Source organism: Camelus ferus, chromosome 6 (assembly GCF_009834535.1).
Source record: "Camelus ferus isolate YT-003-E chromosome 6, BCGSAC_Cfer_1.0, whole genome shotgun sequence".
NCBI classification, from domain to species: Eukaryota; Metazoa; Chordata; class Mammalia; order Artiodactyla; family Camelidae; genus Camelus; species Camelus ferus.
The window spans coordinates 29,074,284-29,089,351 of NC_045701.1; the positions used below are offsets into that span (position 1 = coordinate 29,074,284).

General features: G+C 40.5%; 1 protein-coding gene across 3 annotated transcripts in view; it reads right to left on the reverse strand.

Moving 5' to 3' along the window:
* Nucleotides 1-15,068, reverse strand: part of KATNBL1 (katanin regulatory subunit B1 like 1) — a 58,886-nt gene that overhangs the window by 42,134 nt on the left and 1,684 nt on the right. The window contains exon 2 of one of the 3 annotated variants that reach the window (XM_032481586.1): nucleotides 14,357-14,441. The gene's annotated coding sequence lies outside the window, so the exon portion shown is untranslated. Of the gene's footprint in view, nucleotides 1-5,198; nucleotides 5,429-14,356; nucleotides 14,442-15,068 lie in introns of those variants that run through there. The other 2 variants (XM_032481585.1, XM_032481587.1) reach the window with 2 other exon arrangements.

Below are 15,068 nucleotides of genomic sequence, written 5' to 3' on the forward strand. Positions count from 1 at the left end.
TTACAGTCCAGGTCACTGTAGGGGAAACACACTAGAAAGGTATAGACTGGTTAAAATGCAGAATCTGTGAATGCCGGGTCCGGAATCTTGGCCTTTAGTTTATAGACAAAATAGACTTATTGAGAAGTTTTGTATAGGAATCACATGATTAAAAATATTCTTGAAGATTATTTTATATGGCACTTGTAGAAATAGGAAGTCCAAGTGTACTAGTTCCTAATTGCTGTGCCATGAATCCTCCATAAATGAAAGGCCAAATTTTAATGAATATATGTGACTTATTTTTGTGACAACACTAAACATACTTTAATGATGATATTAAGTGGTACAGGGAATAAGCAGGGCACAGGTTTTTGCAAATAAGAGTAAAAGGCACACTGAAAAGTCAAGCTGGCATTCAAGTAAGATCTGGAGATAGACAAAGCTGCATTTTGTGAGTATGAGGGACAGTGAGGATGCTGATTTCTTAATAGTTCTGAAAGGCAACCAAGTGAACAGTGGCTGCTTTACAACAACTAGGAGGTATCTGTACACTGCAGGAATTACTGGGTTGTAATCAGGTTGGTTTGAATTCTGCGTTCTTTCAAGGTACTCAGAGCACCCATCAGCATTCTAACAACCTTGTCTTTCCTCAACAACAACCCATTCCTTCATTCCTTTACTCATTCAACAAATATTAAGTACATGTTACATGATAACTACTATGCTGGGCACTGAGGAAACATAAGTGAACCAAAGATCCCTGCCCTCCTGAAGCTTGTATTCTAGTGGCATTTAAATTCCATTCTAAAATTCTCCCTGCCCAAATCTTATTATATGGGAGGAGCTTTTACAAATACCTTTGGAAGAAATCTATGATTAATTCACGCTAAGATGTGAAAGATTAATAGTCTCCCCTTTGGTAATTAGCCTTGGAAAGCAAATATCTCACAGATTCACAGACTTGTAGAGTTAGAAAGGACCTTGGAGATGATTTCAATTTACAGATAAGATTAAGAGATTTGCCCAAGAACACTCAGTCACTAATAGGAGAGCCAGGGTTAGAACTGTGACTGCCAGCGTTACAGCCACTTCCATAGAACACCCAGTTGCTTGCTTTCAGATTATACTAGTGAGAAGAAGAGATGCTAGAATGGGCATTCATGATTCATATATAGGTAGTAGGTTCCTGGGTGATTTGTTAAAGGCAAAAAGAATTTTAGGCAGTGTGTAAAAGTGAATGAGGTAATTCTAGGAGAGGCAAACTGGGAGGACCTTTCAGAAGACTCTTTCCTCCCACCTGTACCCTCACCATGTCCCAAGAACAAAGGAAATACAAAACTCCTCCAAAGTTAATGGATATTTGCTATTAGTAAGAAGATGGGGCAGGGAGGGAAGGGTAAGCAAGAAGTACTAAACAGTCAAAAGTAAGAAGGTCAAATTATGTCCTACCTAATTTGAAAAGTGTGTATCTCCAATAAAAGTACTATTTGTGTTAGGTTAATGGTTTTTTCTTTTTAATTTACTTTCCTAAATACATTTTCCACAAAACATCAAATTAACTGATACAGGTCAACAAGTATAATAATTAATAAAACAGCAATGTAATATTAACTGGTGTGATGTTATGAGGCATCCCATCACTGGGCAAGCATTTGTAAAGATAATTCCTCCTCCTCCAGAAAAGAGTTATACTCATCTTTGCTTATAAACTTTAGGATTCTAAACATTTAAAAAAGCCAAACCAGTAATTTAATCTCTCAAAGTAAAGATTCATGACCAACAAACCTGAGCCTCATTTAGTATTCTAACAGAAAATATACTTTAAAAAAACTTTCCAAGACAGGGAAAGTGGAAAACTTGCTAAGAAAGAACTGAAAAATAAGCTCAGTCCCCCCCCCCCCAAAAAAGGAAGAAAGACAAAAAGAAAAGAAAACGAAGGAAGATGTTTCATTATAGAAGTTTTAGGAAAAATGTAAACTGACAGGCATCAGGAGTCTTCATTAAAATCTCATTATGTGTCTCTGTAAACAGTAGTTTACATACCTAAGATTAAAAATATTATGAGAATCCCAATTTCTCAGTAGCTACACCATTATTTTAGCTTCCTAGATTTAAATCCTCAGAGATACCACAGACTTTTACCCCCATTGTTTCCTATAGTCAATCAGTCATCATATTCTATTATTTCTTCCTTCAAAATTTCTTTTGAATACAAAGCAAAATTCTCAATTTCAAAAGAACACACACAAAAAAACACAAAGAATGACTGTTAAAAAGAACATTTCTCAAAGAATGGGAAATACTCATGATATGCTGAGTCAAAAAAACAAAACAAAACAAAACAAAAAAAAAAACAACCCCACAAGGAGAAAAATGTATAATTCTAGTTTTATAAAAAGGAAATACTTACCAGCATAAAAAAAGATTTGAAAAGAACCACCACGTGAAAACATTAACAGTCATTCTTTCTGCTTGGGAGGGTTTATAAGTGGTTTTTACTCTTCTCACACTTTCTCTACATTTCCTAAATTTCCTTCAATGAACATGAATTATTTTCAAACTTAGAAAAAATATTATTTAAACAGTTGTCTCATTTTAGCACGACCTGTCCATTCTCACTGCACCTATCCTATCTCCTTATAGCCTCTCCTTTTCCCCAAGACTCCAACAGCCGCCGCCGCTTTTTTTCCCTCCAAAAACACTTAAGAAGTTTTACTGAAAATAAAATACAGAAACACCAGATTCTCATTTTAAAGTAAAACTGACAGCATCTTCCAGAACTTTCCTAGTACTTCACCAATCTTATTAATATTAAAAAACAAAAAAATCAAGTTCCAGAACAGCCAGCTGCGTTCTTGAGATCTGAGTCAGTTTCTCCCCAACTTTAATACTGCCTGTAGTCACGCTCTGAAAATTCATCATTCATACTTATCTACAGCACATGGAAGCAGAGGCTGGTTATAAAAACAATCAACCTACAAGAGGGTTTCTCAACTCATCACCACTGACATTTGGGGTATTTCTTACGGAGGGGCTGTCCTATTGCAGGATGTTTAAGCAGCATTCCTGGCCTCTATCCACTAGATGCCAGCAGCACCCCGACCCCAATCCTGTCCAACTTGTGACATTGCCAAATGTCCCCTGAGGGGAAAAACTGTCAGCAGTTGGGATTTTAAAGTTTTTAAACTTCCAAAATCATCTCTCTCTCTCTGCTTATGCATACGTCAAACCTAAGCTTCTCTGACACATGTGTCTTGCATAACATTCCCTGTAAGTCTTCCGTCATCATCTTATTTTTCTTAAAAGGAACTTTCCAAATAGACCAGACTTACTGTTCCCTAGAAAAATCATTTTCATTCCCAATTCCAGGTCTTTAAACACAATGTTTCCTGACTAAAATTCCCTATTCACACTATATTCAATACCCTACATCCCATCCTTCAGTTGTGGGTTCTTTGCAGAAGCATTACTGCTCCGTTCAGTTCAGTTCAGCATACACCCACTGCACTAATGAAGAGTGTGTGTGTGTGTGTGTGCGCGCGCGCATGTACACACATATATATTTTTCGGTGCTGCTTGTTAATCTCATATCCCAAACTAGACTAACCTCCCTAAGGTCTGCTGTCATGGCACGTTTCTTTTGTATAACCAATTCGGCCTAATGTTGCTTGATAACTGAACAATGAAATATAAATGCAATGCTGTAAATAAGCGTAAACGGATTTCTCATGAAGTGATTTTGCTTTTTGAACCTTATTTCTTGTTGTGGAGCTATTAGTTAAGTATAATCACTTAAGTACAGAGTAACAACTCTATAAGTTTTCAGAAGGAAACATTAATATATAATGGTATACTTTAAAGAATACATAGGTTTTAAACTGCTCTACATTTTTAGGAAATGATACAAAGGGATTAAAACTATAAACTACAACACAAACATGAACTTTATAAACTCTTAAAATAGCCAATGGAGTTTTTGCTCAATGTTACAAAACCTATGTCAACAAGAGCTGAGAACTCGATTTAATGTGAGTATGTATGGGTACACAAACGCACCTCACACATATATTATATCCCTATCTCCCTAGTTGAGAGAAGTAAATGAACTGAAAGTGCTTTGTAAACTAAAAAGGGCCACATATAAAGGAGGCAGTAGAGCAGCAAAGTTAAAAGCGTGGAGCCAGCCTCCCAATTATATTTATTAGCTGTGTAACCTGGTACAAGTTACTTTCCTGTGCCTCAATTTGCTCCTTGTCAAAATGGGGACAACAACAGTATCTGTCCCAAAGCAAAGCTCTCAAAAAACGCTGCTTAGCATACAGAAAGCACAAAATATTAACCATCGTTATTATTACGTCGCTAGTTATTAGCCAAGTAAAAGCCTCAATACATAAAATCCTGATTCACGTCTGAAGTTGTTAAAAAATTTTTTTAAACCAGGATAAACTACACAAATTAAAGCTATTTGGTGGACGCGTTTCTCATAGTTTTCGCCAGTGCTAAGCTGGTGATTATTACAAACATAGTTTCTGTTAGTTTTTTTTTTTTTTTTTTCAAATCTGCAAAGAAACTGACATAGACACCTCTGTTTTCAAGGAATTTTACAAGCCACAAGAAAACAAATCAACTCTTTGTTATCTCCATATTTAAAGCCAATTTAAGAGCGTGGTAAAAGCCTAGGTACTGTTACAGGACAACTTTTCAGAAAACACAATGAGGTTTTTAAAGTTGGCAATCAGCAATTCTTATGCAGTTATGTCGTTTTTGTCCTGCTAAACAAAAGCTTATGTGTCAGGGAAGCAAGGATCCGACAGAAAGTAAGGAAATACCAAGGCCGGGCCTAGGCGGCTCTCGGGAAAACCTGTCCTCAAACAGATCACCTCAGACGCGCGGCGTCCTTCCCCCTCCCCGGGGTGCGCAAGTCGGCTCCACCCGAAGATAAATAAGTGACAGCAGGCTCCGTCCACGCCCCTCCCTGCCCGGACCCCTCGCGCCCGCCCCGGCCCTCCCCACCGCGGCGGGGCTGGGGCTCCACCGGGAGACGGCGGCCTCGCCGTCCCGACCCCCGACCCCGGTAGCCCGCCGCGGGCCGGGCCGAGCAGAGGCCGCCGCGGGGCCTGCAGGTGGGCCCAGGGCGCGGCCAGGCCCGAGAAGAAGCCGGGCCCCGGCCGGGCAGCTAAAGGCGCGGAGTTGCCGCACGCCCGGTCGTCACTTACCGGCGCCTCATGGTACCGCGGCGCCTCCGTCCAGCCCGGCGCTGACCGACTGCGCCCGGCAGCCTGGACTATCCCTCGGCTCCCGAACGAGACCCACTCAGGGCCATTCAAACGCGGCCGCGCGCGCGGCCCGCCGGGATAGCTTCCCCGTGGGCGTCCCGGAGACTCCGCCCCACGCTGGCCCCGCCCGTCTCGGGCCGCGCAGGACCGGAGGGAGGGGGAAGAGGACGTGTGGCCACAGCGCCCCCTGGGGGCCACAGGCAGGCACGGTGTTCTTGTTGCCAGTGGGGCAAGTAATACTGCTTTGAGTGTGGGTAAGAATGACCCTGTGCTAGTGAAAGTCTAGTGGGGGAGGTGGTGCTTTATGTGTTGTACCAGGAGGTGCAATCTGCTGTAAAAATATGGTGCAGGGATAGGTTTATTCATTCACTCCCATTTAAGTGCACTAAAGCAAAGTATTTAAAAGCACAGACTCTGGAGCTCTGTAACCCTGGGAAAGTGCTATAAACTCCCATGTGCTTCGGTTTCCTTCTCTGTAAGATGGGGATGATAACGGTATCTGCCTCATAGTTATGAGGATTACACTAGTAAATACATATAAAATTCTTAGAGGAATGTATCTGGCACATGGTAAGCACTATATAATCATTAGCTATTATTTTTTTAGTTCCTAATATGTGCCAGATTCTGTGCTAGACTCTTAAGAACACAAGAAATATGTACAATGTAGACCCTGTCCCCAGGTAGCAGGCTCAGTCTCTTTGGAATGAGGAACACTATAGTATGAGGTTAGGGTTGGATCTGTCCCCAACATGCTCTTAATTACTCAGGGTAATTCTCTTCATCTTAGCAGAGACAATCTACCCATCTTCAGAGATAAGCTATTGGTCAAGGTTAACCAAATTGTAGCAGAAGCGAGGTTGTCTTTGGTGGACCTCTCATCCCTTGGAGAAGCAAATCAAGTAGCGTATTTGATGGAACAGTTTCTTACTGCAAGACTCCACAACCCCTGACTCAATTCTTTAGGCACTCCTTTCAGAACTCCCCAGGGCTGCCCAAGGAACAGGGTTGGGTTCAACAATATTTTTGAAGGCCGACTATGTGCCATGCTGACATTGTACCAGGAGACAGCCTGGAGGGGCTCACAGTGGCTTGGACAAACAGGGAAAGAGGTCATTCCCGTACACTGTGGTGGGTGCTATGATAAAAGGTATATCCAGATGCTGTGGGAGTTCAGAGCAATGGGAGGCCTGGCAGGTAAATGAATCAGAGCTAAAATACCATTAGCTGACAATAACAATGTATTTTTCCTCCCTAGTAACAAAGTCCTTACTTAATACAAAAGATTAAGTAAAGGTGAAAATTTCAGGCACTACTTTAGGTCGGTGGGAGAAATATTTTTAGGATATGTTTTCCATAAGCAATGCTCTTGAGAGCCTCTCAGATTGTACCCAGCACAAGCAGGCACATGCCTCTGCGTGGGGCCACGCCTGTTAACAGGTGGGACTGTTTAAAGAGTCCAGGAGGGTGAGTGAGTGAAAGGAGCAGGAGCGTTGGGTTCTAAGGGGTGCAATGCAAAACATTCCCTGAGGATGAGTTCCACTAGGTGGGTGTGCTGTTTTAAAGAAAATAAAAATTCAGCACATGGGTGACTTCACTTTCTCTCAAGCTATTTCTTCATTATCATGATCACAAACAGGAATTTCCTGATGACCCACTATGCAAAAGGCATTGTGTGGGGCCCTCATTAGAAGAGGGTGAAAAGCAAGTAAGCACAGTCCTTACCCTTAAGGAAGTTTGGGTGACGAGGTAAGGCAAATAACGGAGTCCTAGGACTCAGGGCACCTGCTATATTAACATAGAAGGATCTCAGCTAAAACAAGCCCTCAGGTCGACTGAAGGCCAGAGGAGAACCTTGATGTTTTCATTTCTACAGCTTCTTAGGGCAAGAGTCTCAGGCAGATTCGTCTGCAGACTCCGGTCCTGAGGTTTACACCAGTGATGAGCGGCTCTGGCCCGTACATCTCACGTACCTGCCAAGTGTCAACATAACAAGGTGAAAATAAAGAAATCTGCCTTCATATTGCTACTTTTGAAATACATGCCATTTTAATGATGAAAATGCAGGTCAATTTTCTTCATTGATACTTTTCAGTCAATAAAATTGAATTTTTTTCCTTGGAGCTCAATCAAGTTTTTTTTAAATGGGTTTTTAAAAAATGTATTCCATAAAATATTTTTACTATCCCTGCACCACCAGACCTTCTGCACAGGAAAGTGGCTCCCCACAAGCCCTCACAGTGGGCAGTCTCCAAGGGCGTTCACCCCTCCAGCCATTCCTTCAGTCCTGCCTTCTGATTACCTTTAATATGCCTTCCATCTGAGCGGACAGGCAGCTGAGTTAGCCTTTCTGCCCTCCATGCCTCTCTCCAAGGGGTACAGACATCATTCAGGGATGGTGTGTAGAGTAACCCTGACTATAAACACCCACGTGAGAGAAGACCTCTCAGGCAAAGTCATAGGTACACTTCTGAGCAGAGTCAGGGGAGGATTCGTGCAGGAAGGTTTAAGCTGGGCCTGACAGGCTGGACAGGCTTTGACAGGCAGGGTGTTCCAGAGAGATGGGAAGAAAACAAAATAAATTCCAGGACCACTATCTATCCCAATTTGAGTGGAGTGGAGAGAACTCTAGAGAATAGCAGGAAGAAAGACTGTCACCTGACAGGTTGTGAAGATCTAGAAAGATCCAGCAAAGGTGTTTGAGAAGGAAAGAAATGAATCGAAACCACTGAAAGTCTATTACTCATGGGTAAGAGCTGTTTGCATTTAAGCATGTATTTTTTCAGATACTTAACTATGCAAATGTAACTATATTTAAGAATAGAAGTGAGGTAATATCTTACAACTTTGTTAACTGCTTTCTTACGATAAATGTCATTATGTAGGTCAATCCATATAATATTAATTGAAATGCCAATTAATATAAGTGCACATAATAATCAAAATGGCAGTTGAAACTGGGAAAAAAAAAAGGCATAGGCACTGAGCGGGGAAGTGACAGTGTTAAATCAGCACTTTAGAAGGATTAATCTCTTACCAGGATACAAGATGGCTAGTGGGAGGGACAGAGGATTGAGCCTTAGGTATGAAAGTGGTGTAGTGCAGGCGGGAGGTTCAGGGAGTCACAGCATTTAGGGCGATGATGTCATTCTCATCCATGCAGGCTGATGCCAGACCTGAGAGAGGACAGAGCTTGAAGACACCCACAAGACAGCAATAGCACACCCTTCCCATAGCGAACTACATCCACTGCTCAGCCTCAGAGCCCTCGGAAAATTCCAGGCGTTGATGTTGGCTGTCAAAGTGAGAAGTGGATCCCTTGTTTTCTGCTCCTCCCTTCCCCACCTTCCTGTGCAGGCTGTGGAAGGAAAGAATGGCAGTAGGGAGAGTTTCAGATAAGGCAGTAGCCGTAGAAGTGAGCAAAGCTCACTCCTAGTTTATAAGATTCATGATCATTTCACACACCACGGCAGTGCAGATGCCCTCCTTGGTGGCAGCAGCAGTTCTGGGGCTCTTTTTTAAGGGGTGGGGGTTGGACTGGGGGAGCGTGGGGACTGTTGAGTGGTAGGGGATCCTCCTGTTAAAAGTTTGTTTCAGAGGCAGCTCTCTGTTACACTTCTGCAGTGGAAAGCAGTGACGATATTTGTTATCTACAGATTTTCAAAGCTGAATCCAAAGAGACCATTTCCCTTCTCTGCCACATAGATTTCCTGCAATTAGGTACACTGCCGCCACGTGGAAGCTTGTAGGGGGCAGCATGTTGGAGCAGGAAGAACACTAGCTTTGGAGCAAGGCTCATCTCTATCAGAAGCCCGGATCACTGCCTTTGGGCCCTTCTACACCATTTTTACCTTCACTGCACAATGGGGATGGTAGCACTCTCCTCTCCGGGGCTGTTGGGAAATATGGTAACCTACGTAAGACACTTTAGTAGTACATAGCGAGTGATTGCGACTCTCTCTGCAAAATACTCTCCACTCTTAACTTCACCTGTTCAGTGATTTTTCCAGGATAGAGAAGAACACAATTGGTTGACTGCTGCCTTGGAAAAGCAGAGTCTTGGAATTAGACCAGCTCCAGGTGAGGGGCCAATGCCAGGGAGACAGACTCGCTGTGGTGCTGATGGCCTGGTTATCAGCACAGGGCATCCGAAAGCTGTGACCATTCACAAAACAAGTCCAACTATGTGGTTGTTTAGGAGGTTCCATACCATTGGGGCCCCCTAACAAACAGGCACAGCAGAGAGGAGGTCAAGGGCAGGGGGCAGGCAGGCAGGAAATGGAGTGGACAGGACAGCAATCATCAGAAGCACTATAACGTCCTTGAGGAAGGGACTTGAAAGAACATAGCAGGTCTACAGCCTCAAAAGACTGGAGCTGCAGGACGATCACGAAGACTGAAGTCCATTTTCTGGCACTGGACCCAAGGTAAAAACAGCCTGGTAGTAACAAAATTGAGTCTGAACCTGAACTCAACTTCCTACCCCAAACTGGCTGTGTTCTTCAGAATATCATTTCTGCAGGATGTTAACAGATCGAAAAAAGAAGAAAAAAAGGATGAAGGAGGAGGCGGGGGAAGAAGGAAAAGAAAGAGAAATGGCTTCCTTCGCCACAGAAGTTTGGTAACTGCTGGATTAAACAAATATTGCTTTACTGTAGTGCTTCTCAGGGTCTTCAAAATATTATCATTAATTGCGAATCTGTAAAAGAAAGATACAGGCAGCGCCACCCAAATTCACCTGAACTCTGAATCCTTTAAGGGCGAGAGCACAAATATTCCACAGAATTACTCTTATCTTAAAAGAGTAGCAGGAGTTGTTCAGGTCACGGGAAATGCGGGGGTAGCGCCAGCGCAGGCCGGGGGCGGGGGGGGGGGAGTGTGGAAGCTGGGGGCAGCGTGGTGGTGCCTCATGACCTTGGCCAGGATGAAAGCAACAGAACCTGAACATCTGGCAGAGGTATTAGAGACTTTTTTTTTAACTGAAAGATTTAACCATACTTTTTCTTTAAAAATAAAAATATGGCCCTTCATAGAATAGCATGTTATAAAACATATGTTAAATAAGTCCAAATATAAATCAAAAAAGCCTGGGAGAGTCTAAATCAAAATGTCCGTGAAAATTATTATCACTTTTTTTGCATGGCAGGATTTATTGATTATCTTTTTTTTTAACTTATTTGTATTTTCCACTTAACACAGCAAATGCCTTCCTTTTGTAATTTTTTGAAAGTCATTTTACTAAAGAAACTAATCACAGCAGTTGGGAAATTAAATAAAACTTTTTGTGCAAATTTTTTAAAGTTTAGGATTTGATTTGGCAGGTTTGGCATTATTGTTTTATTACTTGTTATTATTTCCCACTTAAGCTAACCCTGGTTAGCTTAATTCATTTGAATGGAATCTTTTTTCAGAAAGAAACTTGTATTAGTTTCCTAGAACAACAGTAACAAAGCATCAAAAACTGGGTGGCTTAAAACAGAAGAAACACAATCTCTCACAGTTCTAGAGGCTGGAAAACCAAAATCAGGGTGTTGGCAGGACGATTACCTTTCTGCAGGCTCTAGGGAAGAATGCTTCCTTGCTCTTCCTAGCTTTTGGTGACTCTGGCAAGCATCGGCTTATAGCTGCATTACTCCAATCTGCCTCCATTGTCACACGGACTTCTACCCTGTGTATCTGTGTGCCCTCTCCTCGTCCTGTAAGGACACCAGCCATTGGATTTAGGACACACCCTAATCCAGTATAACCTCATCCTAACGAATTACATCTGCAAAGATCCTATTTCTAATTAACGTCACATTCTGAGGTTCCAGGTGGATATGAATTCTAGGGGGACACTACTTAACTCACTATATAGAACACTAAATAGTCCACAAATCTTCCAAATTGTACATTTTTGGAGGGCCTGTTTGAACTTATTAACATTTTAACTGTATAACCTGTGTTGTAAGTGACCTTAATTGTAGGACTCTCCTACAGAACTGTGTTGACAAAGTACCCAGGGATGTTCCTAGTAACATTTTTTTTTTTCAGTAATAGTAAAACATAAATGCCCATCAATTAGGGACTGGTTAACTAAGTTCATACATCTATGCCACGTATACTCTGTAGCCTTTAAAAACAATGAGGTAGATCTGAATGACAGACACGGAAGACATCCAAAGATGGATTAAGTGAAAAAACAAGTCAGTGAACAGTGTTTAGTATGTTTCCATTTATGTAATAAACTCCCACAAATTAAACAATCCTACATTTATTGTATGTTTCAAGGGATGACTTTATCTTTCAAAAACTCTTCAATAATCACAAAAGGTACTTATTGTTCTCCTTCAGTTCTTCTGAATCCCACTTCATCCTTTTATTAGTCTGCCTGGGCTTTAACAACAGAAACTTATTTTCTCACACTTCTGGAGGCTGGGAAGTCCAAGATCAAGGTGCCGGTTGACTCAGTTCCTGGTGAAAGCTCTCCTCCTGGCTTGGAGACAGCCACCTCCTCACATGGTAGAGAGAGCAAGCTCTCTTGTGTCTCTTCTAAAGACACTAATCCCAGGATGAGAGCCCTACCTTCATGACCTCATCTAACCCTAATTACCTGCCAGAGGCCCCATCTCCAAATATATTGGGGGTTAGGGCTTGAACATATGAATTATGGGAGGACACAAACATTCAGTCCACAACAATCCTCCTTCCAAAAACTCAGGCTATAAAACAATGCTTTATATCTGAACCCACTGAGGCTTTTTAAAATGAGCACATAGAAAACAATGCCACAAAGGACCTGGATGGGTCATTCAGATTCTTGACGTAGAGACAGTTTAGCCGGCTTCCAAGATAGCAGAAATTAATCACCAGAATGAATCCACAGTAACCAAGCTTGAAGAAACATGTTAGGCCATGAGTGATGTATCATTATGACTCATGCTACGGTTGTCATTCTTATCCTTTAATGGGATCTGTGGGAACTGCAATCCTCCCAGCTTCCTAAGGAAGTGCTGGAGGGAGGTGCTATAATGGGAATGCTAAAATGTGAATTGCACAACAGTGCTCCTGAAATGAAAAAAAGGTTAATTGCTAATGAAGAATGGTATTACTCACATCTTCTCTCAGCACAAAATCATGTCAACTGCTGACAGGGGCATTTCATGACACTGCAGAACCATGAACCAGAAACTGAAAAATGTGTAATCTGCATAGAAATGATGTAGAAACCCAATAAGAACTAGTGAGGTAGGATCTTACCAAATATATATATATATATGTAATTTTTTTTTCCACTAAAGGGTTTGTAAATCCAAACAGACAAAAGGGAGGAAAACGTTTCCTCTTATTAAGACCCTGTTACTGACAAGGAATAAATTGCATCATGAATGGTGCAACGGTAAGGTGGCCCTTTTCGGAAGGCAATAATGATAGTAGAGTTAAATAACACAAGTAACTGGAGGTTGCAATGGAAGCCCATTTTATTGAAGCTGCCAAAAGGCCTGGGAGCTTTTAGAGCACACTGGGGGAACAGGTAGGACCAGTGAGGATAGCCGAATATTAGTACAGAGATGCTGTGAAATGGCATAGACCAAAAACTTTAGACCTATGTATAAAAGCTTTTTTTCTTTTAGAGGGATCCATTCTTGTAAATCTGGTTGTGTGACTACAAAATTTCTTTGTTTAAGTTTCAATCCAAATGCAAATGCTCTGAAGAGAATGGTGTGAAGTATTAGAAATATGCTTCTTAAACCCCTAAAGAGGTGGGGGGTGAGATACAAAAACAAATACCAAAACCATGTAAATGGCACAAATTATAAGTCAAACAAAGCAATTTGTAAGACGTGTGGAAGCATGGTTTTCCTCCTCACAGCTTCTTTAATTAAAATTACATTTGCTTAAAGGGAAGTTTAAATTTTATTTTTACAATTTCAGTATTCCCATTATTTTCTAATTCAAGTTTATTCCAGTGGGAGGCATACGAGGAGGCTCTCAAAAACTAATGATTATTTAAATTACTTAGTGTAGATTCAAACCTTGTTACTTTAGAGCAACAAAACACTCTAGGTCAGTGGTTGTCCTTGCTGCAAAGTAGAATCACCTGGAGAGCCATAAAAGAAATACTGATGCCCTGCTCCACCCTAAGCAAATGAATTAGAATCTCTGGAGGTGTAGCCCAGACATCAGTATTTTTAAGGGCTCCCAAGATGAGTCTCCTCTGCATGTAGGACAGAACCATTATGCTTCTAGGTTTAGAACTATGTCATGTTGTAATTAATAACATTTATATTTTTCTAAATCCAAAAATGGTAGATGCACTTGCAGAGGATTAGGAAAAGTCTGGGAAAGCACAATTTAAAAAAGATGATCTGAAATCGCATTATTCCTTTATGCTTATCATTTGTCTTTCTGCTATGCATATGTGTATATGAAAGAATAATATGTAAGATAAGTTCTTTAAAAAAAAATACATTTCAGAACTAGAAGGTACCCTTAAGACGTCATCTGGTGTTAAGTCCCTTATTTTACAGATAAAGAAATGAAGGCCAAGAGGGTTCCTAACTCTCTTAGTTTATTTGAAGTCAGGAGTAGAATATAGGGTTCCCTTTATTTTTCTTGCAAAACACATTTTTGTACAAAAATTTGGATCCTCTATTATTTCTAATGACAGTCTAACAATCCTTAAAAAACATCAATCAGAGCTTTAAAGAGTGTCATCATCTTTCTCTTGAATTCTAGCATGTATACAGCATGTTGCCCCCACTATGTTCTATGGAACATTTATTCCACTGGACATTAACAGATGTGACAGGAAAAAAAAAAAGTCTTCTTGTTCAGGTAGAGTGGAAAACAAAATGAGATTCTTTACCGAATCATTTCTGGTAGTTTTAAGGTTATGCTAATAGCATTGAGACTCTCTGGGATGTTATGTGTGGAATACAATAGGCAGTATTTTTTTTTTAACTTTTATTTTGGGGGGAGGTAAGTAGGTTTATTTATTTATTTATTCTTAGAGGAGGCACTGAGGATTGAACCCAGGACCTAATGCATGCTAAGCATTCACTCTACCATTTGAGTTATACCCTCCCTCCACAATAGGCAGTATTTCTCAAACTTACTTGACCTTGGAACCTTTCCTCAGTTCAGTCCCAGTATCTTCACATTCTTTGGAACACGTTTTAGAAAATAACTCTATGAGGAGTCCTAGGATAAAGGAATAAAAGATTTAGAGTACCCTATTGAGACCAAAGAAATTTTGATTTGAGTTACAGTTTAAAAAATTTTATAGCAATTGGGGGAGTACTTTAAAAGGGAAGGAATATATGATTTGAGTGACTATTTTTTTTAACATTTTTTATTGATTTATAATAATTTTACAACGTGTTTTTTTTAAACATTTTTTATTGAGTAACTATGTTTTTTTAAAGTGTTCCTTTAAAATTTATTAAAGAAGCGTAACAGGAATAGTTTGGCAATCAGAGAAAACTGCATGGAAATCATTACCCTACAAAATATAACATTTTTAATGCATTCCTTTTATTTTATTTTATTTTATTTTACTTTATATAAATGTAATTATAGTATATTCAGTTTTGTATTATATTTACTTCTTTTTAATACTGGCCTATTGCCCATGTTGTACAATACATCCTTTTAAAAAAAATTAACTTTTTTGTTTTGTTTTGTTTGGGAGGGGGTAATTAGGTTTACTTATTTGTTTTATTTTTAGAGGAGGTGCTGGGGATTGAACCCAGGACATTGTGTATGCTAAGCATGCACTCTACTACTTGAGCTACATCCTCCCCACCTTATTATTATATTTACTTTTAA